Raw genomic sequence first — 27991 nt, 5'->3', positions numbered from 1 at the left:
CAGCAAGGGGACTTTATCAGCACAAACAAATAGATATACTGACAATATTATATAGAGTTTATTGACTGCTTACTCTATGAATGGTGCTAAGTGATTTTATACCCATTATCTTATTTAATTCAGGCCATAGTCCTATGAATTAGGTAAAAGTATGATGCCCAGTTTACGGATGAAGAAACTGAGGTTCAGAAAAGCAACTTGCTGGGACGCCTAGGTGGCTCAGTAGTTGAGCACCTGCCTTCAGCCCAGGGCATGATCCCGGAGTCCAGGGATCGAGTCCCACATCGGGCTGAGTGGAGCCTGCTTTTCCCTCTGCCTATGTCTCTGCCTCTCTCTCTCTCTCTCTCTCTGTGTGTGTGTGGGTGTGTGTCTCTCATAAATAAATAAAATCTTAAAAAAAAAGAAAAGAAAAGTAACTTGCCTAAGTTTGAACAGCCAGAAAATGATACTGAGCAGAGGACTGACAGACTTGACCACAATGCCATTCTCTCCTAGAAGTATAAGAAGAAATGTAAAGTTTAAAAGACTAGTTGAGGGCAGCCTGGGTGGCTCAGCGGTTTAGCACTGCCTTCAGCCCAGGGCGTGATCCTGGAGACCCGGGATTGAGTCCCACATCAGGCTCCCTGCATGGAGCCTGCTTCTCCCTCTGCCTGTGTCTGTGCCTCTGTGTGTGTGTGTGTGTGTGTGTGTGTGTGTGTCTCATGAATAAATAAATAAAACCTTTAAAAAAATAAAATAAAAGACTAGTTGATAAAAAAAACACTAAATGTGTTCAGGTTGCTACCAATTAAACTCAAATGTATAGCTGCTCAAAAAGATTGAAAATACAGGGCAGCCCAGGTGGCTCAGCGGTTTAGCGCTGCATTCAGCCTAGGGTGTGATCATGGAGACCAGGGATCGAGTCCCATGTTGGGCTCCCTGCATGGAGCCTGCTTCTCCCTCTGCCTGTGTCTCTGCCTCTTTCTCTGTGTGTCTCTCATGAATAAATAAATAAAATCTTTAAAAAAAAAAAAGATTGAAAATACAAATTTTTAAGTTAAAAAAAAATTGGGGAAGTACAGAAAAATTATGAAACAGGAATAAAACCTACCCAGTATGGTACCATCTTAAACCAAAAAGTTAAGAATTTGGCACATTTCCTTCCTATTTCTATCTTCCATATATTTTTGTAAACACAGTTTGGCCTGCGTTGTTCTCATTTATCATTATAACATAAGCCTTTCTCTCTCTTTTTTTTTTTTTAAGATTTTATTTATTTATTCATGAGACACACAGAGAGAAAGGCAGAGATACAGGCAGAGGGAGAAGCAGGCTCCCTGCAGGGAGCCCAATGTGGGACTTGATCCCCGGGACTCCAGGATCATGCCCTGAGCCAAAGGCAGTCCTCCACCACTGTGCCACCCAGGAGTCCCTAAGCCTTTCTCCATTAAAAACTTAAAGGCAGCTTGAAGTTTTGTGAGTCAGTATTAGTTTGTATGGGTTAGGATTAACTTCAGCTGTGAATGAAGGCAAGCCAAACAACAGTGGATTAAAGTTTATTTGTGTCTCAAATAAACAGGCGATTTGGAGCTGGTATGATAGCATCACAGGATCATCAGGGACCAGGCTCCTGGATTTTTGCTGCTTCTCCCTCCTCGATACCCAGCTTCTACACTATGGCCCAAGATGACTTCTCTAGCTCCAACCATCAAGGGCCCTGACCCTTGGCAGGAGATAGTGGAGAGAGACAGCAGACTCCCTCTCTTTAAGGATGTTTTCTGGAATCTTCTCATGCTATATTCATATCCCATTAGCCAGAATTTGGGCACATGATCACATTTCGTTGTGAAGGAGACTGGAAAATGTCATATTTTTTCCATGTGGCAATGTACTTGGCTTACACTGAGGGGTTCTAACATTGTGAAATAAGGAGAGATGAATTCTGGAAGACCACTAGCAATCTCCTTGTAGCTGAGTTCTTGGTTTTTCCATAAAAATTAATAAAGTTGACTTATAAATTTTTTATAATCCTTATTACATCATAGGCTCCTTTGAGACACTATCTCTTGAATAAGAATATATCATTCTATGTATGTTTTTTGCATTCCTCTTCCATGCCCAACATCTAATAAAATACTTGACATACAGTAGAGACTCAGTTACGATCTAAGCTCCTTTAAATAAATGAAAAAGAATATGCATTTTTTCACCACCTGCTATGTCTTATACATTTTATTTCACACATCCCATTTTCCCTCTATGAGTAGATATATTATTTTCTCTGCATATGTAAAAGACTTTTCTGATTCACGTAATGAGAAATTAAGCAACTTGCTTGAAGTCTCACAGCTGGTACTTGGCAGGGCTGAGGTTTGAGCCCGGGACTGTCTAACACCCAGATGAATCCATCTCTCCCGTGGCACAGTGCATCAGAGCTCAGGACACCACCCGGAAGAAATTCAAACTCCAGAGAAGCAGGTATTTTCATCTATAAAATGACAATTTACCATATTCTGCATTAGAGAAAAGCACAAATTCCCTTTGTTTAAGAACTCTCTTTAATTTTTTTTTAAAGATTTTATTTGTTTATCTGAGAGAGAGAGAGAGAGAGAAAGAGAACACAGGAAGAGGGGAGAGGGAGAAGCAGGTTCTCTGCTGAGCAGGGAGCTCAATGTGGGGCTCAAACCCAGGACCCCGGGATCATGATCTGAGTTGAAGGCAGATGCTTACCAAGTGAGCCACCCAGGTGCCCCATGAACTCCTTTTAATTTTTAACTCTTATATCAGGGACTCCTGGGTGGCTCAGTGGTTGAGTGTCTGCCTTTGGCTCAGGGTGTGATCCCGGGTCCTGGGATCGAGTCCCGCATTGGGCTCCTTGCAGGGAGCCTGCTTCTCCCTCTGCCTGTGTCTCTGCCTCTCTCTGTGTATCTCTCATGAAAAAAATAAATAAAACTCTTTAAAAAAACCACACACAACTCATCAGATTATGGTTTTCCTAATAAGATCTGAAAATTGTGCATTTGTTTGTTTATTCATACACTCACAGATACTTAACAGGGACCACTACATTCCCAGCACTCTGCCAGGCTCTGGGGACAGAGATGCAAGAAATAGCCCCTGTCTGTAAACAGCTTACCTGGTGGGGGGACAGACAGGTAACTGGCAGCAATTACAAACTGCAATTCTTTGCCTTAAGGGCAATGCAGCCTAGGGGAGTCAGGCCAGGCTTCCTAAAGGTGACTATTAAAGAGCTTTTAGAACAATTCCAGGGACACCTGGATGGCTCAGTGGTTGAGCATCTGCCTTCAGCTCAGGGTGTGATCCTGGGGTCCCAAGACCGGAGTCCCAGGATCAAGTCCCACATCAGGCTCCCTGCAAGGAGCCTGCTTCTCCCTCTATCTGTGTTTCTGCCTCTCTCATGAATAAATAAATAAAACCTTAAAAAAAAAAAAGGAACAATTCTAGAAGCACAGTCCAAATTCAGCTAGGCAAAGAAGTGTGTGTCTGTGCAGGGCACAGGGCACAAAAGCAGGAAGAGAGAATGTGGCACCGTGAAGAAGTAGTCTGGAAAGGCTACCAGCAGCTGTCAAACTGTGTGCTGCCTGAGAATCACTGCTGGATTTAGCGCAGTTCTGGCCCCACATCCCATAGTTTTTGATTGTGTAGACCTCAGACAGGACCCAGGAATTGTAATTTTAGTATGCGGTGATTTTCTTAGGGCTGGTCTTGGGACTACATTTTGAGAAACATTGAAGAAATAAAGAAAGAGGATGAAGGCAGGAGACAAGGCTGGTGAACCAAAGGCATGATCAGTCTTGGCTGCGGCGTGTGAAGTGTCCTCTGTCAGCAGTGGGACAGGGGATTTTAAGTGAAACAGAACTGGACTAATGTTTTAGAAAATCACTCTGGGGACATCTGGGTGGCTTAGTGATTGAGTGGGTTCCCCACATGGAGCCTGCTTCTCCCTATGCCTGTGTTTCTGCCTCTCTCTGTGTGTCTCTCATGAATAAATAAATAAAGCCTAAAAAAAAAAATCATTCTGGCTTTGGTGTACAGGAGAGGATGGCTGGAATACTGGGGACCCTAACCAAGGCAATGAGAAGGATGGAGAAATGAGGAAGGCATTTATTATGTGTGCATGTATCAAGTAATCTCTACACTCAATGTGGGGCTCGAACTCATGGCCCCAAGATCAAGAGTCAGAAGCTCTACTGAGAGCCAGGTGCCCTGAGAATGGTTTTGAAAGATATTTTGAAGATACAATATCCCGAATTTGGACACGAATGTGGTTTGAAGGGGGGTGGGTGGCGTTGTTACTGAGCAGGAGGACTTCAGGATATTTTCTGAATTACTACAAAACTGGAAAAGGGGAAGATCGCTCCATCTAAAAATAAAAGGGCATTGCAGCACACGAGGCCAGCAAAGATATTGCTAGTACATTTTAAAATCTTCTTTATCTGAAAAATCTTTTCCAAACTTGCATTTGATTTAGTTTCTGAACCTTAACAAATAAAACCACCATTGAGTGTCCTGAGAGTCTCTGAAAACTGGGCATTCCAATTTCAGGTTAAACAATAGTCCCAAGCAAACCTTCTATTTCAGGGACTGTCCGCCTGCCACCCTAGGGCCACTCCTTCTGGCACCATAGGTCGCCTCAAAAGGGGATCGTTCTTCCTTTGCCACCACAGGGGAATGAAAGAGAAATTAATTCCTAGCTCAGGAGCAGGCCCTCTGATGCCTCTTTCAGAACTATGTGAGCACACTGCTACCTTGCTACAGAATCAGTCTATGGGTATATAAGATGAGCTTTGAGAACTTAAGTTATTTGCATTAGTGAATCATGAATAAAGGTAAGAAGATTTTATCCACCCATTTTAGAAATACACATGCATTAAGGAGTTTCTCAGAAATAAAGGATATTGCATCTAGAGGCGAGCGAGACTGTTTTCACATGATTACTTAAGAAAAGAACGTTGTAATTTGTAAGCTAGGCCTCGTCACCCTGCCACGGTCATAGCCTCAGCAGCAAACAGGGGCAGGATGAAGCCATGGTGGTGGGGTAATAACTGGCACTAAGAATAAAACAGACTCATAACTGGAAGGGTCTCAATTATACCTTTCTGAGTCAGACCAGTCATTCTGGTTTGCCCATTATGTAGCGATAGCACCCTGGCACTCACAGGAGATCTGTAACCTTGATCTTAGCAACTGAATGTTGTCTCAGTCTTATTTACTGAGAGAAAACGATAGCCATTTGCTCCTTCTCAAGATCATTTCATTTGCTTTTGTTGATAGAAGATTCTCAAAAAACCTGGCTTGCCCACCACCTCCTCTGACATTCCCAGACTGTAGAAGAAGGAGAGACTGTAAAGAACCGATTCTTTCTCCCATGGAGCTTACCATTTAGGGGCAATAAGGAAGGTCAGGTACACAGACTGCCAGGCAATACGTGATATCTAACTTCAGAACAGTAAAAATGAGATCCTATAGGATTAGACAGGAGAAAAAGATCACTCTGGGGATGATCAGCAGACTTCACAGAGGATCAGAACCGAGTCTTGAAGTATACAACCCCTGCTTAAATTGAATTCAGGTATCCATTTATATGAGTTTTCTATTGCTATGTAACAAATCACCATGAACTTAGCAGTTCAAAACAACATTCATTTATTAGCTCACGGTTCGGTGGGTCAGAATTCTGGGCAGCCCACCTGGGCTCTCTGCTTAGAGTCTCACAAGGTCAAAATCCAAAGTGTTGACCAGACTGGGCTCTTTTCTGGAGACTCTCAAAAAGAATCTGTTTACAACTCCATTTGAGCTATTGGTAGCATTTGGTATCTTATGACTGAGGTCCCCATTTTCTTGCTGGTTGTCATCTAGGGGCCACTGTCTGCTCAGAGAAGCTACCCACACTCCTTCTCACATGTTCTCCTTCAACTTCAAGTCAACAGTGACCCAGGGAATCCTTCCCTTCCAATCTCTCTGACTTCCTCTTCTGCTACCAGCCAGAGAAAAAGCTCAGCTTGATAGCTCAACTCTCCATATCTTCAGGTCAACTAACTTGGAACTGTAATTACATTTTCAAAATTTCTTCACAGCATTACTAAATTAGTTCTGATTGAAAAACCAGTGGACAGGAATCTGGGGCTTATCTTTAGACTTTTGCCTACCCTGAGGCACCTGGGTAGCCCAGTCAGTTAAGTGTCTGACTCTTGATTTCAGTTCAAGTTATGATCTCAGGGTTGTGAGATTGCAACCTATGTCAGGCTCCATGCTCAGAGCAGAGTCTGCTTGGGGTTCTCTCTCTCCCTCTCCCTCTCCCTCTCCCTCTGACTCTCCCTCCTGTTTACTCACGTGCTCTCTTTCTCAATAAAATAATTAACTAATTAAAAACAATTTTTAGGGATGCCTGGGTGGCTCAGTGGTTGAGCATCTGTCTTTGGCTCAGGGTGTGATCCCGGGGTCCTGGGATCAAGTCCCACATCGGGCTCCCCAAAGGGAACCTGCTTCTCCCTCTGCCTGTGTCTCTGTCTTTCTGCCTCTGTATCTCTCATGAATAAATAAATAAATAAATAAATAAATAAATAAATAAATTCCTTAAAAAATTTTTAGAATTCTGCATGCCCTGTGGTTATTCTCTGAACCTATCTTAAGGTGTTTATCAAGCAATTTATCAATTCAATCATCTATTGGCTTATTAAGTGAATTGTACCAGTCACCATCATGCTAAGTAGAATCTTATTTTTAGCCTGAAGTATTTTTCAAGTGCTTCAAAACTTGAAGTCATCTCCAGGCTTGTAAAAAGGAAGTCAAAAAAATTTTTTAAAGATTTTATTTCTTTGACCAAGAGAGAGAACCAGAGAGTAAAAGTGGGGGGAACTGCAAGGGGAGCAGGAGAAGCAGGCTCCCCACTTGAGTAGGGAGCCCGATGTGCAGTTCTATCCCAGGACACTGGAATCGTGACCTGAGCCAAAGGCAGACATTTAATGACTGAGCCACCCAGGTGCTCCTCAAATATTTTCAATAAGTAAATTCTATCTATCCATCTATCTACCTATCTATCTATCTACCTATCTATCTATCTACCTATCTATCTCCACGCCTAATGCAGGACTTGAATCACCATCCTGAGGTGAAGAGTCACATTCTTTACCAACTGAGCCAGGCTGGTGCCCCCAAATATAACCTATTTAAATGGTATTTCAAAATGTTTCAATAAAGAGGTGTATTAGCCTAACCTAGCTTTTTAAGCTACACACTACTTTCTACCTCATTCTTCATTTCCTCCTAGGAAGCAGAAGTTCAACTCCTTATTTCTCTCATCTTGCCTTGCTCATGGACAGTCACCACCATAATGAATCACTGTTATCCATTTTTCTTCATTCATGATGATCGCCCCTCTGTCCCTCACATGTGTTTCATTCTCTTTTGATTCAGGAACTTTCATGCATATAATGCCTTCCCAACCATTATGCCTATCAACACTTTGCCCACACTTTAAGACTTGGCTCAAATCCTGCTTTCTCTATGCCTTCTGACCATACCTACCCTTTTTTTCTGTGTAATCCATCTGGCAATCAACAGTATCGTTGCCTTGCATCACTTCTACTTAAATCTTAATTGTATATATACATACATACAATTTTAAATAACAGCATCTTTTTGTTTTTAAAGATTTGTTTACTTATTTAGGAGAGAGAGAGTATGGGGGAAGGGTAAAAGAAGGAGAGAGAATCTTCAAGCAGACTCCCCACTAAGCATGGAGCCTGACATAAGGCTTGATTCCAGGACCCAGAGATTGTGACCTGAGCTAAAAGCAAGAGTTGGACGCCCAATCGACAGAGCTGTCCAGGAGGCCTGATAGTATCTTCTTTGTTTAGGTTACCCCAAAGTATTTAGCACAGAAAGACATTGAAAAAAATTTGCTGGGTGAAAAAACTGCTCTGATTGAAAAATTCTGACAGCTTCCCATGATTTCCTGCTGTTAACATTATTTATCTAGTTGTCATATTTCTTAAATAATTCTAAAAAATTAATCAAGATTTTGACAAGCAACATACAATCACCTCATTGTAGTCCCACATTTTCCATTTATTAACAGGTTTAAGGGTGTGGTCAGGTATTGACATTACAATTGACTTTACAAGCAAGTATTTATAAAATGTTCTGGAGCTGGAGGCACTTTTTTTCTTAAAAGACTTGATTTATTTATTTGAGAGAGAGTACAAAAGCAAGAGAGATCACAGAGTGAGTTGGAGAAGCAGACTCCCCACTGAGCAGAGAGCCAATTCAGGGCTCCATCCCAGGATCCTGGGATCATGACCTGAGCCAAAGGCAGATGCTTAATCAACTGAGCCACCCAGGCACCCCGGAGGCACTCTTACTAGTAACATTATATATTTTTTTAAGATTTTATTTATTTATGCATGAGAGAGAGAGAGAGAGAGAGGCAGAGACACAGGCAGAGGAAGAAGCAGGCTCCATGCAGGGAGCCCAACATGGGACTCCATCCCAGGTCTCCAGGACCAGGCCCTGGGCTGAAGGCAGCACTAAACCGCTGAGCCACCCAGGCTGCCCTACTAGTAACATTCTAACTTAGATTTTTTGTGATGGTCCATTTTCTTTCTTTCCATCTACATGATGAAGACAGTAGCTACCTACCCTAATCTTCCTCATCTGTATCAACAGAGTTGTGGCAGCTGCTCAGCCTGGAACTACGTTTCCTACCAACCCCAGAAGCCATATGTGACCACGTGACAAATCTTTGCCAATAAAACATGAAGGGAACCCATATGTGCCAGTCCTGGGTGTAGCTCCTTTCTCTCTCTCTCTCTCTCTTTTTAAAGATATTTATTTATTTATCTGACAGAGAGTGAGAGAGCACAAGTGGGGGAGCAGCAGGCAGAGGGAGAGGGAGAAACAGACTTTCCAATGGATAGGAAGCCTGATGCGGGGCTTGATCCCAGGACTCCAGGATCATGACCTGAGTCAAAGGCAGATGCTTAGCCAGCTGAGCCACCCACGTGCCCCCTGGGTGTAGCTCTTTAAAAAAAGTATTCACACTTACTTTCCCCTTCCTCTAGTTGGATAGAGAGAGACAGAGGCCCTAAGATTGATTGATTTTATTTATTTATTTATTTATTTATTTATTTATTTATTTATTTATTTTAGAGAGAGAGAAAGAGATAACATGAGCAGGGGGAGGGGCAGAGGAAGAGGGAGAGTGAGAGACAAGCAGACTCCGTGCTGAGTGTGGAGCCCGGTATGAGGGGCTCATTCGCAGAACCCTGAGATCAAGTCCCGAAGTGAAATCAAGAGTTGGATGTTCAACAGACTGAGCCACCCACCCGGGCACCCCAAGACAGAGGCCCTAGGAGGTGGAATCTAGAGAAGGGAGTGTGGAGCATGATTCCTCAAGTAGAAGAAAGCTGTTGATATCTTGGTCTATTTGTCCTGTTCCATGAGTGATGAATTGTGCTGGATTTCAGCCATTGTATCTTGTGGTCCATTTCCTTTAGCAATTTAGCCTCCTATAATTAGTACAGTTCATTTTTGTATTTTTTGTCAAGCATCTAGTAGCTATGTAGCATGGCTCCCATAGCGTACACTTATTTGGAAATCACTCACAGGAGGTGAGATCTAAGTAATTACGAGGAACATGCCACCTGGCTCTCATTCTGAGGAATCGCTGTTTTCATCTCTATGAGAAGAAATCATCTTTTAAAAACTATTTATAGTAATTGAAAGCAGAACTTGTAGTTAGCAACACCCCTGAGGCAGTGTGGTTTGGGTTTGATCGGTTTGTGGCTTATGGTCAAGGAGCCTAACGGGATGGCCTATCTCTGCTTCATCTGAAAAGTTTCTACTTTTCAATTCAATTCTACCTAAGGCGAGAACAGTGTCCTTTTAGGTCAGTCTCCTCGAATTTGAATTCTCCTCAGATGTTTTATTTTCCAGGAAGGTTACTTAACCACCACCCTCTTGCTACCAGGGGCAGGATAAAATGTCCATTCTCAAAGTAGTCCCAGGACCCTGTAAATCTCTGTCACTGCTCTCACCATGCTAATGCCTCTGGATCTCATCCCCTACTCCAGTAAATCAACCTCTTGGGTACAGGGACACTGTCTTTCATCTTTGTGGTCCCTCTGCCTAGTACAGTGCCTGGTATAGAGTAGACGTTTTATAAATGATGGCTGAATGAATGAATCCTTGAATTTAAGGGCCTCATGTGATGTGATGGTATTTCTCTGCTTACTCCCATAGGAGACAACTTCATCATAGTCATCACTGACATCATTTCTAAGTCCTTCTCCTAAATCTTTTAAAATTATTTGTTACCATGCCTCGTTACTTTTTACTGGTTACCATGCCTTTGCTTTAGATCAGCCAGACCTATGTGCCTTCTCAAGATATTTCTCTGCAGAAGTCTCTCCTGACTGTTAATTTTTATATTCCCAAATCTTTACTATATTGGACACATTGTACCAAGCGATAGGACTGAGGAGTAAAGAGAGACCTGGACCAGAAGTCGGGAAACCATGAGTCTCTCTCTCTCTTTCTCTCCCTTTTTAAAGATTTTATTTATTTGAGAAAGAGAAAGGGCACCAAGAGGGGTGGGGAGGAAGGGCAGAGGAGGGAGATGCAGGCTCCCCACTGAGTAGGGAGCCTGACTTGGGCTCTATCCCAGGATCCTGAGATCATGACCTGAGCCAAAGGCAGATGCTTAACCAACTGAGCCACCCAGGGGCCCTGTGTCTCTCTCTTATGGCTTTAGTAAAATGCTCCCCTAAAAGACCACTGTAAAATGATAGTGAATTAGAAAAGGGTAAGCCCTAGATTTATTCTTCAGACAAAATGCTGCCTAGAAATAACAATGAATTTTATTTTTTATTATTTTGTTACTTTATTTTTTAATATTTTTAATTTTTTTATTTAAATACAATTTACCATGTAATATATCACCCAGTGCTCATCTCATTGTCTGCCTTCCTTAATGCCTGTCACCCAGTTACCCTGTCCCCCCACCCTAATAATACATTTGAAAAGAGATAAAAGCAGAACTTACTCTGGGAAGCAGAGTTTGCAAACCATAAGCCTGGATCATCTCAAAAACCCCTTTCACCTGTAAAAACCTGTGTTCTATGTAAGTCAATTGCTCTGCATTTTTTTATATGTAAATGCTATGATCTTTGGTACCTTCCAATCTAAGAACGAACGGTACTGTGTGCTAGCTGTATCTAATAAAATGATCTCCTGCTGACACAGCATTCTACAGGGGCGGTTATAGAGGCAGTGGGGCACCGTGGTTACCAGCATGGACCTTAGAGTAAGACTATTCAAACCATATTCAAATCTGGACACTTCCATAAACTAGCAGTGACTTGAGCAAATTACTTAATCTCTCTAAGCCTCGGTTTCCCCACCTGTAAATGGCCAGGAGAACGCCTGCATTACTGGCTGTTGGAAGGATGAGGTGGGATATGGTACAGCCCACATTCATCGCAGTGCCTGGCATGTGCGACATTCTCTATGCAAATCTGCCGTAGGTAATTTCACATTCATCATTCGCTTAATCCTCACAAGACAAGACAAGTGTTACTATTATCCTGATTAGCAGAAAAAGCTGAGACTCAAAAGAAATGAAATGACTGGCCAAAATTCACCCTTTAGGGGCAGAACCAGGTGTTCTTTCTACCGCCCTGCTTGGAGTCTGACAGAAGAAACTAGAACAGATCAGCTCGGGGAGGGGAAATGAAAGGGAACAGTTGAGGCTGGGAGCCCCAGGAGCAAAATCTGCTGACCACACAACGATGACCCCGGACAAGGTAAGCATGGGGAGGAGGATTCTAGAGACAAATTTAACTAACTTATAATAGTGTGTGAGACTGAGACACTGTCTGGCACAAGCCAGGATGTCAGTGTGACCTCTCCACCCCTGCAACTCCCAAGTCCATGGCACAAGTGGAGTTTCTCCTTGGCCCAGCTCAGGCTTTTGCCCATAGCGGGTGTCCACGGGACATCTGCCAAATGGCCTGGGTAATAAGGCTTCTCGTTTTATTCTCCCTTCCCTTAATTTAGAAGACCTTCCTAGTCCTTGAAATCACAAGGAATAGAGGACTTTGCTTCTTCCTTCCAAAGAGGGAAGAATCCTCCCTGACAATTCAATTTTGTATAAAGTAATTGATCGATCCTGACAATTATTCCATTTACTGTACTCTAAACAGCAGCTCCAGCCTCCTCGCCTCCCTCGTCCTCCTTCTCCCTACACTGAAGTTATGGGGCCTGATTTAGTTCACCATCCTAATTTCTGCCCTCAGCAAGCTGATATCATCACAAGCAAGCATAGCCCCAGACGACTCAAAGACAAAGAGGCACAGACCTGAGAAAGAAAATCAAGGAGCCTGTTCACTGCCTGCCTCCCATTCCCCCTTCTGTCTCTTCCTATTGTCCTACTGCATCCTGGAGGCTGCTCCTTTACACGAATATCTGTGGTTCGGAGTACATTGTAGACACACAGACTCAAATTTCCTTACTGCTACAGTACATTTCAATATATATATTGAATGTATGTAGTTGGATATATTTATTTAATGTACAAGAGGACCTGCAAGAATTGGTTTTGTTCCCTCTAATACATTCACATATTCAGGCTGTTTTCATTTTAGAGAAAATCACAAAAACAAAGGACCAGAAGGGTTAAATAATCACAGAACAGCCTGTCCTCATTACTTGTGTGAAATCCCCACTGCATCACAGGGACAGCATGTTAAATCAATAGAGACTTGAGCTGCTAATTTCCAAAAAGGAAGAGATGATTGAACTAAAATAGTCTGTATTGAGTCTCTGCCCACAGGGGACAGGAGACCCTTTATTCTCAGGTCTCTCTACAATTAGATACCTTCCAGGACCGTGAACCACTTTACAAAATTTCCTGCTTTGGGGGCGTGGGCAGGGAATACTTTGTGGCCACAAAAGCTTTAGTTTTGTACAGCATTGAGTTTACAGTAACATGGGAAGAGGAGTAGGTGTGTATATAGGAGTATGAAGGTGCTGGAGGGGAGCAGGGCTGGGGAGGTGGGGACACATCAAAGTTAGTAACAAGTTATCCTCTTACCCTTTGCTTTTTTTGTTTGTTCTGTTTTTGTTTTTGTTTTTGTTTTTTACTTCATCTGCTTTCCTCCCTTGGGCTATGCCCCTGCATTGAAAGTCCAGGGGAAGAGATTTTGCTTTTACTTCTTGCTGATCCAGTGGCCCTCTCTTTTTATTTTTCCCAGGCAGAGGCTGAGAAGGAGGCTGTTTGCAATGCATGCAAACAATGATCAATGACTTTTGCATGCAACTCATTGCATGCAACCCTTGATCAATGACTTTTGATCAGGTTGGCATGATTAAATATTTGTAGGGTCTAGGGAGGACCAGGCTGATAAAATAAAGGACAGCTTTTACTAGAAGTCTCTTCATGATGCCACTTCTTGGTGGGGCTATCTCTTGTGAACTATAATAGGTATCAGCATCCTGATTACGTTTTAGGTATAAGTTGTGGAAATCCATAGAGTAGATAACTAGGCATTTTTCAAATAAGTGTCAGCTGATTCTAATTTTTTAATGAGTTCCTCCCCTACTTTTTGATCATTCTTGGTTATGACATCTTCAAACTAAGAGTCTGCTGCAGCTGGCTGGGAATTCACTTCTTATCCAAAAAAATTCTTTACATTCTTAGAATGGCCTTGAGCCCTACGCTGCCATCTCTGAGCTTCTCCCCAGAAGTGAAAAGTAGCTCCTCACTGGCTTCCTGCTCTGCTGTTGGAGGGGATATGAAGGCAAGCAAGGTGTTCCATTCCATCACCTCCCAAAAGACCGCCTTTCTCCTAAAGAGCAATTGGTTTATATCAGGGGAGGGGCTGCAGAAGCAGGATGGAGTTTTGAGATCAGGATGAGTGTATTCATTAGCTTTATTTTTCCTGCCATTGTCTTTTCCTGTTCCCTGCCACTTGGTCTGTGGATGGGCCAGCTCTAATTTAGCTTAGTCCCAACCAGGGCAGGTGAGAAAGTAGCAGCCAGCCCCTGCCATGTATTCCTTCCAGAGGGGACACTCTGGGAGCCTAGGGGCAAACTTAGTTCCTACTGGTCTGGGAGGTGTGGTACTCCCGCACCTCTCAGACTAGGCTGCCTTCACCTTAGAGTAGTGATTCTCAGCCCTACCTACATCTGGACTGACTGACTTCCTTCCTTCCTTCCTTTTGTTCATTCGTTCTAAGATTTTATTTTTAAGTAATCTCTACCCCCCGTGTGGGGCTCCAGCTCACAACTCTGAGATCAAGAGTCACACACTCCACCAGCTGAGCCAGCCAGGTGCCCCTACATCTGAATTTTCTGAAGACCTTTTAAAGATGCCCAGTCCCAGGTCTACCTTACAGTACTTGAAACCAAACCCCTGGAGATGGGGACCAGCTAAGTGTGTTTTCAAAGCCCCAGAGTGAGGGTGAAAATGTGCCTCCCACTGTTCAGTGCCAGCTTACGGCACTTGGCAAGTGTGACCCTTGGAGCCAGGCCTTCAGCAATGGCCCTGTCATAGTCAAATGCTGCATGCAATCTTGAGGAGACCTCCTGCATTCACTGTTGGTCTGCCTTGTCTTGCTCTCCATTAGCCTGGATGTTGCCTCACTCCTGCTCAGTTAGCTTTTCCTCTCTAGTCAGAGTATGGCCTTATTTCTACCCCATCCCGCCATCTCTCTGCATAAATGGCCAAGGTCACAGTGACCCACATAGGCATCTCTCACAACTGACCATAAGCCCTTACACCTATTTGGAGCTTCTGTTCCTACATTCCCTTCACCCAACATTTACTGAGCATCTACAATGTGTTGGGCTCAATGCCAAGTACTTCATAAATTTACCATGCTTAATCCTCATAACAGCTTGGAGGATTACAGCTAATGACACAGAGATACTGAGATGATAAGAATCTTGTCCAGGGTGTCTTAATTCAGATTTGGTTTTCAAACACAGGTCTGGCTGACTCCAAAGCCCACAGTCTCTCCCCATTGCCATACTGCTCCTCAGTGAAAAAATCCAGTTTCTGCCTGGAGGTTGGTAGGAAGATACAACCAGGAGGACAGAAGGAGTCTGGAGCTGTGGGAGCACATGGAGAAGTGCCTACCCAAAGAAGAAATCCTTGAGATGATACTTTGAATTGAATCCCAAAAGATAAGCAAAAATTTTTCAGAGGAAGAAAGTGAGAACTTTGTGTACATAGCTGTAGAGTCCAGAGCAATTAGGGCTTCCTCAGGGATCTGCAAGGAGTTCAGTACAGTTGAGGGATGATGTGGCGGCAGGGGCAGGAGGTGATGATAGGCAGCAAGAGGGGCAGGTCATGAGGCTCTATGTCACACTAACAGGTTTTACACTTTTTCCTGGGGACAATGGGCACCAAGTGAAGGATTTTAAGCAAGAGAGATACAATCAAGGTTGCATTTAGGGAAGGATTGGCAAAGGACATGCATGTCTAGAAGCAGGCAGAATAGATAAGAGGCTGTGGTGCAAATTCTAGTGAGAGGTGTTAGTGACCTGAACTAAGGCTTCAGCAGTGAAGATGAAGGGAGAAAATCAGGAGCTATTCAGTAGGCAGATGCAACTGGATTTGATAAAAGACTAAATATGGTGGGTGAGAAGGAGGAGTCAAGAATAAGTGCTCTCAAAACAAAAAACAAAAACAAACAAACAAAAAGAATAAGTGCTCTCCTTGGGACAAAGAACATAGGATGAGTAGCATGTTGGGGAAAGCTGGTGAGTTTCTTTGGACATGAAAGTGGGAGGGCTCCAGTGGGCAGCTGGATATGAAGGTCTGGAGTCCAGGAAAGGGGGATAGACTGGAGATCTAAAATAGGAAGTCATCAAAATGGTCACTGACTCCAAAGATGCAATCAGGTGTCCAGAGAGAGGGGGCATGATGAGAAGAGCTGCATCAGCCACGGCCACTAGAAGTGATCCCATCTTTCCTCTAGAACTTGACAATTATTCTGACCCCCAGCTTGCTTATGCAGGATCCTGATACCTGGCCTTCTTGCAGATTTCTTTCCCCAGAAGAAAGCATACTCTTCTCTGTGCCCTCATCTACTTGCTGATACCTTTACAAATGCTCAGCTCTTCTAGGACCACATCTCTACTGGATCCAATCCCTGCATTTCTGCTATTGCCTGCACTCTATCCTTGTCATACAACACCATCCAAGGAGGACCCTGTAGTACCACTCCTTGCCCAGCCTTTCTTTTCCCTTTGGGCCCTGTGTCGAAAAGAGACCAAACTCCCTCATGGGACAAGCCTCCAAAATAAGGTTAGTTCCCATACCCTAAGTGGGCAGGGCCCTCCCTATTTAGTCTTCTCCTCCTTTGGCCCAGGGCTGTGGCCTGATCTAGTGCGCTCCACTTCACAGCCCACAGAACAGGCATGTGGGCGCCCAGAGGGGCTGAGGCTGAGGCTGATGGAGCCTGGAACCGGGGTGGTGGTTCCTCTGTTGACCCAGGCACATGGAGCAGGGAAAGAGGAAGTACAGAATGGAAAAGTGGAACACCAGAATTTGCTCCTAAGGGAGACTGGCTGTAGAATACCTTAAATTAGAAGTCTTAAAAAATGTGTTAGGGATCCCTGTTGCCCTGGTTGGCTTTGGGTGTGGTTCTTTACAACGGAGGATGATTGGTACAGTTTGTCCAGCCCTATAATTCTACTTGCGCTGAGGTGGAATTAAAGCTGAAATGTGAGTTCATAAATTGCCCAGTTGGTGAATAATAGAGTTTAAATCTCCTCAGAAAAAGTTAAATATGAAATCATATTAAAATTCATAGCCATCTGCCTACAATGATCTAATTTAAAAATTGAGCACAATTAATTTTTAATCCTAGGTCAGCTTCCCCACTCCCACCTGTCTCTCTCCTTACCACCTCCCCCATCAGACAGTGCCTGTGAGCCCAGGGAACTCGAGACCATTTTAAATATCAAGTGGAGCCACACATATCCAGGAAGATGAATCCACACGCACATCTTCTCCTCTTCCATCTATTATTACTAGTTATAGTTGCTCACATCTTTCTAAATGTAGTTCTGGTTAAAAATAAATTCTGTAAACTAGGAATGTGGGGTGTGTCTGCCGCCATAAAAATCCCTTTGTTCTCTGTGTAGAATTGAGCAGAGATGTAGCAGTAGAAAGAAACCAGAGCTGCATTTCAAGAAAAGATCCTGTGCTAGTGCTCCAGCATCCATCTTTCTGTTAGCAGTAGGGGTCACTGAGTCTGGGGAGAGATTAGGACACTTCAAGGTTTTACAGCAGAGACTGCCTGACTTCCTTCCCTGACTGCTCAGTTTGGATGAGAAGAAATTCCATGAGAGAAGGGACAGGAATAGACACGAGCATGGCAGGCGAAAGCCAGGAAGCTGACATGATCAAGCATCCTCCGGGAGCAGGCAGGCCAGGGCCAGATCAGCTAAGTCTGGAACTGCTACAGGCATCCTGAGAGGCCAGCACAGTTCAGGAGATGAGCTCTTCTCATGGAGATCCTCTGCTGAATTGGGCCCTTCCTCTGCAGGAATTGAACCATGCAAATTTTTGAATGAGGTTTGCTCTCCTCAACACTGGAGTCCTCCTCCTCTATGACAGACCCACAGGAGGCAGGAACATGAGGCTTCCATGGACTGGTAACAGCATCGATGCTTGTAGAGAGGATGAGGAACAAAGCAATAAATCCTGGGGGTATGGTAGACCATGCTCAGAGAAAGTGGAAACCAGAGAGGGTTGCTTCTGGTTTGACACCCTTCTAAACAAACCCCTGGATTGTTCACAGTCCAAGATTATTAGTTAGGCAACCTAAAGTCTGTGGATCCAAAGGGCAGCTAGCAACAGTATCAAGCCAAAAAGGAGAAAAGGTTTTAGAGGCTGCAATCTGTGAAAGCTGAAATGTGTTTTTAGGTTTTAGGGGTTTTTAAAATTTTTTATTTTAAATGTTACTTATTTTTTCAAAGATCTTATTTATTTATTAATGAGAGACACAGAGAGAGAGAGGCAGAGACACAGGCAGAGGGAGAAGCAGCCTCCCTGCGGGGAGCCTGATGTGGGACTCAATCCCAGGACCCTAGGATCATGACCTGAGCCAAAAGCAGATGCTCAACCACTGAGCCATCCAGGCGCCCCTGATTTTAGTTTTTAGAAGCTACTGAATTTGTGATCACCTGTACTGGAGCCACCATCAGCCCTTAAGACTTTCTGAAGAAACCACTGTTGGTTGTTTAATAACTGAATCCCAGATGTGTGACTGGGGGTACAGTTGTGTCGAGGGTTCATGTATTTGCTCTAATGTGGCCCCTAGCAAGAAGCCACAGAAAGTGCTGGAGCTGGGTTCCCTCTCTTTCTTTTAAGTAAACTCTACGCCCAACAAGGGGCTCGACTTTACAACTCCAAGAAGAAGAGTCGCATGCTCTGTAGACTGAGCCAGTCACGCACCCCAGGAGCTAGGTTCTTAAATGGAGATGAAAAGCTGTGACTGAAGAATGACAGCCAATGATGGGAAATGGGCTGCATCTTAGGTCAGAGTCTCCTTTCTAGTGAGACCTGAGGTAGAGGGCATTTGGGGGCTGAAAACTCAGAATGTCAGCTAAATTTGGCCTCGCAAAGAGAAATTAGGTCACAAGTGCAATACTTTGGAAAGAAATTTAAAGTAGTTGCCAGTGAACAAGCAAGGCAATTGTTAATATCAGGAAAAATAAAAAGTAACAAAGAAAAATAATAGTACACTATGATGCCCTGCTTTCCTTGCATGTATATAATAATGTAAACGCCAAACATTAATTTAATCAAAAATTATAATATGAGAATGTAGGGAGGAATAGGGAAGGGATGACTGAAAAAGAGCACTAAATCCTTATTTATCAATACAGGAACCAAAAAAGAATAGCGCATGCGGATTATTTAAAATACGGCAATATGTAAATACGAGAAAAAAAACCCGGGAAGACTTGGGGGTGTGAGAGGAAATGAGGAAGGAAACTGCCAAAGTTCACTGGACTTTTAGTATATTATTTGACTTTCTATAAAAAGATTTATTTATTTTGGGGGGGGGGAGAGGCAGAGGGAGAGAGAGAAACAGACTCTTCACTGAGCAGGGAGTCCGATGTGGGGCTCGATCCTAGGACCCCAAGACTGTGATATGAGCTGCAGGCAGATGTGTAACCGACTGAGCCACTCAGGCACCCCTATATTTTTTAATTACGTGCATGTGTTCATTAAAACAATTTTTAAGTGGTGTTTCTTCAAAAGAACAAGACAGAACAGAACATATTTACAGTTAAAAGTGTGTTGAAAAGACAAATTAACTTCAAGCTCCAAATACCCTGGGTCAGGAGGACCAGGAAGCTAGACGAAGGCCTAAAGCTCCCTTCGTTGATCTGCATACATTTTGATAACAGTTAATTTTAATAAAAAGAGTCTTTAGTTCATACCTAGATCTTGCACAATTTTAAAACTTGTTATTGCTTCTGTAGTATTTACAAGAGAATTAATTAAAACTTCCTTTAAAAAGAGGTAGTTTGGGGACGTACTGAGTGGATCATATTCTATATATCTACTGCTTTAATTGTCCACACAGAAGTGCCTCGTCAGGGGCCCATGCATCCATAAACATTATCGTTATTCATCAAGTGCTAGCTATCTGAAAAGCAAGCACACTGGCCAGGAGGAATTAATCATCTTCCATAAGACCCGAGACTAGATTGCCATGGATTTCACCCATTTCTTTATTCCTAGATCTCTTTCACAAATGTACAATGTAAAGGAACCTGCCAAAGCATATCTTTTGGTGGCAGGTAACACCATTTAAGCAAACTTGCTGTGACCTTGAATGGATGACCAGTGTTGAGTGGACCTTCACCCTTTAACATAGAGTTCCTCAACCTCAGCACTACTAACATTCTGGGTCAGATCATTGTCATGGGAGTCTAAACTGCATATTGGAGGATGTTTAGCAGTGTCCCTGGCCTCACACACTAGACGCCAGTGGTATCCATCCTCCCTGGTTGTGACAACCAAAACTGTAGTCAGTAGCTCATCAAAGATTTAGGCTTAGTCTATATTACTAACTCTGCAGCAAAGAACATCTAAACAGTGATTAAAATTTATTATACCATTCTGCATCTGATAACTGAGACATGTTAAGTGAGAAATTTCTCTCTAAAGTATAATTAGGCTATGTAAATTACCTAAGTATTTTTAAATCTGGAATAAAGTTGAAAACGAAGAGAATCTCATCATGACATTCTGACACACTGGTTAGATCTTTCTCCAGGGAGGAGAATCTTGCTCCCAACATCTTTATGATTTCCCCCTCAACTGAGCTTGCTTCAGCTTTCAAGAAACCTGGAACAGAACCCATAAAGGGTTTGAGTGGGCAAAAGGCACTCCAGCAGGGATTCCCTGGCCAGAATGGGGAGGACTGGGTCTAGGACATAAATAGCTGCTTCATCATCAAAGCCTCCTCCTGCCCAAGAGAAGGCTTTCATGAGAACTCAGGCTCATTGTGTGAAAATTCAGATGACTGAACTATAATTAGCTCGATTAGTCAACATTTTAATTCATAGGATTCTGGCTTTGATGTGCTCCTTTCTCACAGAATCAAAGCTAATAATTCTGGAATCATAATTGGGAGCTGAGTGCCAGCTTGAAGCTTGGGGAGCTCCCTCACCTTCTTGGCAAGCCCTGCTTCCAAGATACTGCTTCCTGGCCATGAATGAACCTGGCACCTCCACCTTGCCCTTTGGCTCCTTGCTTCAGAGGACATTTCCTGAGCATCTCCTCTCTGTGAGTCAAGATCTCTACATTTACATTCTAAATTTTCAGTGGTTGACATAAAACTATGATGTCAGTACCTCCAGAGCCCAAGCAGTTAATATGTGCTCCATAAACCTTTTTTTTTTTTTTTTAATATTGCTAAACAAATAGTGGAGGAGATCATTGGTTGGTTGTCTATCCAATAACCATCCTTCCTGCTTCAGGATAAAAGCTGATTGGAACAACCAACCGTACCAATTGTCTTTTTGTTCAAACATAAGCACATGAGAAAGTTCTGGTTCATGAGATATGATAAGTATGCCAGGTAGATTCTCAGAAAGATTTCCTTGCTTAAAAAGGCAGACACAGGAAGAGACAGTCCTCTCCCACTATTGGAAGTGGTTGTGTTTCCAAGTGACATCTAGAATTGTGCCCATCATTTGAAAGCATGATCGGGTCCTGATGAGGGACTCGATCCCAGGACTCCAGGATCTCTAGGAGACGAAGCACCCAGGCCGAGGATGCAGATCAGAGACACAGAAGAATGTGTGGCCCCTATGATATTGTTAAGCTGTGGATCAGACATCCCTGAAGCTACCTCTGGATTTCTTAAGTAGATGATATATTTCCCCTACTCTTAAGTTCAGTTGGATATTCTGTGCTTATAGCTGAAAGCATCCTTGTTGATATAAGTGATTCACCAGATCTTTTTATATAGGAAGGGATTTAGGTAAAAGGCAAGCCTAGTGGGAGCTTTATTATATCAGCCACTGCTTACTGAGCACCAGCCATGCACATGTGTGAAAACCAAATGAATATTGACTCTGATCCTCACAATAACTCCACAAGGTGATTCTTATTATTTGCATTTCAAAGATGGGGAAACTGAGGCTCTGAGAGCGTAGGTGAGCTCAAACAAACCATCTGGTTACTATGCAGTGCAGCTCACATTTTTTATTTAAGAAAACGATTTATTTATTTATCTAGTTGAAAGAGAGGGAGAGAGATGAGCATGAGTTGGGGGACAGGCAGCGAGAAAAAATCTTGAGCAGTCTCCTCACTGAAGGCGCAGTCAGACATGAGACTCGATCTCACAACCCTGTGATCATGACCTGAGCCAAAACCCAGAGTCGGACACTCAACCAACTTAGTCACCCGGGTGCCCCTACATTCTACTTCTCATTAGCTTTCAGAGACATGATGCAAGAGATGAAGATAAGTGTGCAGAAGAAGGCTATTGGTTCAAGGGTATGGGACAGAAGGAAGCAAGGACCAGAAACCCCATCTCCTAAAATTGCCTCAATGGGGAACGAAACCACCATCCTCACCTAAAACATCCCTTACCAGAGACCCTGGATGCTGCTTCCAAGCAGCAAAGAGGAATAGGAAACCCTCAGACATTTTGCCACCAGAGCTCCATATTGGTTCTGAAAACCTGGCCATGACATTTATAATATGTAAAGTCTAAAGACCACCACTGGCTTCTCTAGAGCTTTTCTCACTGAGGGAGATCCTGCCTCTCATCCTCATGGCACAGTCTCTGCAGACAAGACTAAAAAGAGCTGTTTCCTGTGTTTGTCTCACCCCCTTTCTTATTCCCTCTTTGCCCCGACACTTTCCCGCAGTACACAAAAACAAGGTACCCAGGACAGACAAAGAATAGTGATGCTAAGCTCTTGGGACTAAGCTCTGGTCCCAAATCTGCTCTGGGTTTGCTCAAGAGAGGAATCTGACAAAGGCTTGGTAGGTGCTGTAGACTGCATTTTGTGTTCTAGAGACCCTACTGGGCATGAGTGGGGAAGGATGAAGGCTTCTTTTGCACAGGGCCCTATTGGGGCATGGCCTCTCCTGACCCTGACTAAGAAAATTAATGAATTCCTTACCCTCCCTGCTTCCATTTTTTATTCCCTTGTAAAAAAGGAATAATAAGGCCCAGTTGTCCATAAAGATGCAGAGATCAATGTTAACATCTGACTGCTGTGAGCTGTCAGGGCTGTGAGGTGGGACGGACCAGAGCTCATCCCTGCACTATCTCCAGAGTTTCTCCTTGGCCACCTTTCCCTCTCCAGCTCCCATCAGCCTCATGTGTCCAGTGATCAGCAAAGATGGAAGTTTCCCCCCATTTCCTGAGGCGCCGTGAAGAACTGCTAAATGAGCTCATCTCTCCACACTACATACCCCAAGAGCTCCCAGGGAGCAGGCTTGCTGGCCCAGCACATGCTGACAAACCTGGAGAGGCAGGGGGGGATCCAGGCCTCCTGGATCCGGCACATCCACGGAAGCTGAGGCAGGAAAATGCATCAACGCAATGGGCCAAATGTGGCTGAGAGGCTGAAAAAGATAAAAAGGAAGCAACGTGAAGTGTATTGGTGATGAGAAGAGTGAGCGGTCTGGGAGAGCAATTTGGGACTGAAATGCCAATGGATCAATTGAGGAGAGAATAGGAGGGAAGAAGTGTTTACAGACAATTCTGAAGAAATTTTGCTATGGGACCAGAGAAATGGAAGAGGACATGAAATCACAGAAGAGTTTAAGATAAGAGATATTAGAGGATCCTTGTGTGCTGATGACACTTATTCCTTTCTGGAGGGACAAACTGACAAGGCGGGAGAGCGAAGTGACAACTCACAGAAGGAGAGTCTCTAGGGAAGGGAATTTTCTTCACCCCGTGTGAGATCTTTCTGGCAACTTCACTTGCTCTGGTCTTCTGATGGACATCTGCTCTATGTGTCCTCAAATGGCAGCCTAATCAGGACAGGGCTGAGAGGGACTGGAAGGATTCCATGCCCCCCTTAGCTTTCCACGCTGCTCCCGGGATCCAAGCTGCGGCAATCTGCTGCTCGGTTTGCTTTCTGACTTCCCAGTGCGTCGTCCCCAAGCACTGGGGCAGGTGAATCTGCCCTGCATTTTTTCTCTTTCTTTCTTTCTTTCTTTCTTTCTTTCTTTCTTTCTTTCTTTCTTTCTTTCCTTTCTTTTCTTTCTTTCTTGATTTTATTTATTTACTCATAAGAGACACAGAGAAAGAAGCAGAAACACAGGCAGAAGGAGAAGCAGGCTCCCTGCAGGGGGCCCGAAGCAGGACTCGATCCCAGAACTCCAGGATCATGTCCTGAGCCAAAGGCAGGTGCTCAATCACTCAGCCACCCAGGCGTCCCTGCCTCATATTTTTCAAAGGTCAAAAATTTTCAAAGGTCTGATCTCCCTCAGTACTATAACCCTTAATGTGGGCCAGACATTTGCATTCATTGACTCATTTACTCTTATCCAACCTTACAGATGGGGAAAGTCAGGCATGGAAATGTTAAATGAACTGCCAGAGGTCATACATCTGTTAAGTGGAGGAGCTGGGATTTGAACCCAGGCCCTCTGGCTCTGGGAGCCCGCCTCTTCCACTAACCCCCACATCCCACCCTCCCCCTGTCCCGCCCAGTTCTGTTTCTTCCCTTTAGCCTTTCTCCCAGAAGGCCTCGGATCTTTTCAACCACCAAAACCCTTGTGGCTTGTCATGTGTGACTCAGAAGGCCCTAAGCCTGGGGGGTCAACCTCACTCTGCAGTGCCAACCCCCTCCCCATATATAGAGAACATCCTGAAGCCCTTCAAATGAGAGGTCATTCTGATTCACCTGTGACTGGTCCTGTGCCCATGAGGAATGCTGCCCACGCAGGGAGGGAGGACTCAGAGCTAACTGCTTTCCTGCCTTCCTATTTATATCAGGCCAGACCTGGGCAGGAAACAGATGGCACACTCAAATTGGGTAATTTGAAGAAAGTTGAATAAAGGGGCTATTTACAAAGGTGTGGGCAGGATGTAGGGAAACCACAGAGGCAGTGCAATAAGTAACAGCTACTTGACCACCCCTAGGTCTGAAGGGGCAAGAGGAGATGCAGTCACCGAAACCTCTAGCATGTGTCTTGTGCGCTTAGAACCACCTGACAAGAGCTGTGACCATGAGAAAAGGGAGGTAGCTAGCCCCAGGAGTGCCCCCATGCAGGCCTCCCTCCCGCTTCTCTCTCCTTTCGGTCTCCTGTCCAGGACACCCACTGGCTGAACCCAACCCAAAGCCAAAGGGCAAGTGAGGGAACCCACTGATAAGGTTTGTAGCACAGACCAGAGTAGGGAGGGTTGGAGAGTGGATCTAGAAAGGCAAACAGAAGTATCTAGCATATAACCAACTTCTTATCTAGGGTGGTGGTGAAGAATGGGGCTCTGGGGCCAGGCTGCCTGACTTCAAGTGCTGAGCGCCTCTTGTATGCCACGGGACTCTGGGCAAGTTACTTAACCTCTCCATGCATCATGAGTTTTCTCATCTGTAAAGTGGGCATTATAACCCCAACCTCACAAAGCTATAGTGTGCATTAATGCTTAATTGATCTCAGAGATAACATAAGTAAAGCACTTAGCATAGAGTAGGTACTCAGTAAATGCTGATCCCTTTCCTCTCTCATTTCCTTCAGGTAAAATGTGTGGGAATGAGGCCCTATATTTTGTATGTGGCAGCATTATTCCCTCTCCATAAATATTGCTTGGTTGATGGTTGAAGGGCCATCTGTTTCTTGGAGGCTTCAGAACATCCTTCAAGTGACCTGTCTGCTCTGTCCTTGGAGCCTGCAGCAGTTACTGTGGCTTAGAAAGTTCTTGCTGAAAAAAAAAAAAAAAGAAAGTTCTTGCTGGGATTGCTGGCCTGGTTCTATCTCCTTTCATGGGTGGTTGCAAGGTCACTAAACTATTTGCCTTATAATTTATTAACTCGTATGATTATTTTATGCTGTTGTCTCTATTTGTTTTATATCTAACAATTAAAAAGTTCTTTAAAGTCTTTTTTCAATTAAAAAGTTCTTTAGGGATCCCTGGGTGGCGCAGTGGTTTGGCGCCTGCCTTTGGCCCAGGGCACGATCCTGGAGACCCGGGATCGAATCCCACATCGGGCTCCCGGTGCATGGAGCCTGCTTCTCCCTCTGCCTGTGTCTCTGCCTCTCTCTCTCTCTCTGTGTGACTATCATAAATAAATAAAGAAAAAAATATTTAAAAAAAGAATTTAAAAAGTTATTTAAAGTCTTTTTTTAAAAAAATAGTCTTTTTTAAATTTCATATAAGCATAAAAAATTTTAAAATTTCAATGTTTGCTTTCTCTCCATTTGCTCTACCCTGTGATTAGGTTGGATCTGAATTATCACCAGGTTCGTGACAAAAGGCATTCAAAAAGGCGAGTTTACTGGTGATAAGTGGACTTGGGGCCATTTCTTTCTTTCTATTCATATATTATTTCCTATTCACAGATGCAGGAAACTGAAGCTGGTCTAAAAGCAAGCAGCTCTAGGGAATGCTCCCTACTGGAGGCAGCTATTAGGTTATGCTCCCTACTCCTGAACTTTCTTTGGAGAATTCAGTGGCTCAAATCCTTGTCTTTGAATGAACCATTTGACTCTGAGCAACTGTCTCCCTCTTGCTTCTTTCCGCGTCCCTCCGGCTCCTTAGAGCTCCTGGGTGCCTGGGGTGCCACACTCCTATCATCCACCAAGCAGCTCTGCCATTGTTGCTAGGCCCTGTTCCTAACCCACTTTTTTTTTTTCTTTTCTTTTTCTTTCTTTTTTTTTTTTTTTTAAGATTTTATTTATTTGAGAGTGAGCAAGAGAGAGAGAACACAAGCTGGGGCAGGTAGTGGTGGGGAAGCAGAGAAAGAGGTTCAAGCAGACTTTCAGCTGAGCAGGGAGCCCAACACCGTCCTGGAACTCCAGGATCATGACCTGAGCCTAAGGCTGACGCTTAACCCACTAAGCCAACCAGGGGCTCCCCACCCCACAGCCCACTCTTAAGTAGACACCCAAGTGGAGGTAGGCTTTTCCAAACTATTTACTCGACATTCTCCTTTTCTACTGTAATCTCTTTCAACTCTTCTCTCCAACATGTGCTTTCCGAAAAGCACAAAAATTGCCTCTGACAATAAATACCACTAAGACTCAAAGTTGTGCAGTGGCAGGGACTGTGACTTTCCGTGTTTTTATGACTTTATATTGCCTTTCTGACAAAAGTAGCTGACACAGATCAGGAGCTCAAGAAACGGTCGTTGAACCCAACTGGATACAATTTTCCTTCCCTTCCTGCCTACGTGAAAACCATCTACCTCTCCAGGCCAGTGCGATCACTCCAGGGGACTGCACATGACCCGAGGGAGAGGGACTTTGTCCTCTCTGGGAGGTGGTTTATATGTGACAGCAGCAGCAGCAGGAGTGCTAAAAGGATGAGATGGGAGGTGGACAGAGAGGAACAGGCACTTTAAAAAACTTTGAGGCTCATCTATTTTTAACATTATAGATTTTCTCTCCCTTCTCTTTAGCATAGGATGTGTCTACCCTCTTCTTGTAAAGCATTGCGTAAATGAGGAATTCTATTTGTTTATTTTGCCTCATGCACAGTCCTAGGCAAACTCTGGCGCCTTCCAGCCCCTACCCCCCAAAGCCGGTGCAGAAACACCAGAAACTCCAGCGCTCTTGATGCTTTTACTTGTGCTCCAACTAACTACCCGAGGCCTGGAGCTGAGAGAGTGAGTGAGGCCAGTTAGCTCCTCTGGGCCTCACCTGTCCTCATCAGTAGGGTGAGCAGCTGGGTATGAGAGCAAGAAATCAGGAGTAATAAATAAATAAGTGGTGCTTGCTGTTGTTGGCATGAAAAGTTCCAGCCTGTGAAATGTGTGATCTATGAGACGTTGGTATCCAATTCCTGGGTGAGGGCATCTGAGGCAGGCGCCTCCGGGAGCCCCCGAGCTTCAAGGGGTCTCCCTACAATGAATCAGGACACAGATTGGCCAAATCAGCTGTTTTCCTTATTCCTCCAAGTTCCAAAGTCCAAATGCTTTCCCGCTGAGTAATGATTTGATAAAGGGGGAAGTTTAAAAAAAAAAAAAAAAAAAAAGGCAGCCGGCTCCCGCGGGCTCGCGGCTGGCTCTGCGCCGGGCCTGCGCGGGGTCCCTAGCTCCGGCCCCCCGTGCGCGCTCCCCAAGCGCAGCGCCGGGAGCCAGCCCCGGGCACGTACCGAGCCGCGGCTTTCCCATCTCCTAAAGACGAAGTTCCGAGCGCCGGCGACTACATGCTCCCCGCAGCAAAATTTCATTGTCAAGAAGGACATCGTGCCTGTCCGGACGCCCACAACGAGGGCCTTTTGCCAAAACGAATGGGAAATCATTGGCCCAATTAACATCCTGTGAT

General features: G+C 44.2%; 1 long non-coding RNA gene across 2 annotated transcripts; it reads right to left on the bottom strand.

Moving 5' to 3' along the window:
• Positions 1 to 2180: 2180 nt before the first annotated feature.
• On the bottom strand, positions 2181 to 27991 carry LOC140642287 (uncharacterized). Of its 2 annotated transcripts, none has more exons than XR_012038774.1 (3): positions 27819 to 27991; positions 23018 to 23119; positions 2181 to 2467 (listed from the first exon to the last, which is right to left on the bottom strand). It is a non-coding gene; the product is annotated as an uncharacterized lncRNA (long non-coding RNA). The 2 variants fall into 2 exon arrangements; XR_012038775.1 differs by lacking the exon at positions 27819 to 27991 and adding an exon at positions 23418 to 23495.

The sequence above is a fragment of the Canis lupus genome, chromosome 11 (assembly GCF_048164855.1).
Source record: "Canis lupus baileyi chromosome 11, mCanLup2.hap1, whole genome shotgun sequence".
NCBI classification, from domain to species: Eukaryota; Metazoa; Chordata; class Mammalia; order Carnivora; family Canidae; genus Canis; species Canis lupus.
This window is presented reverse-complemented; position numbering and strand designations above follow the sequence as displayed.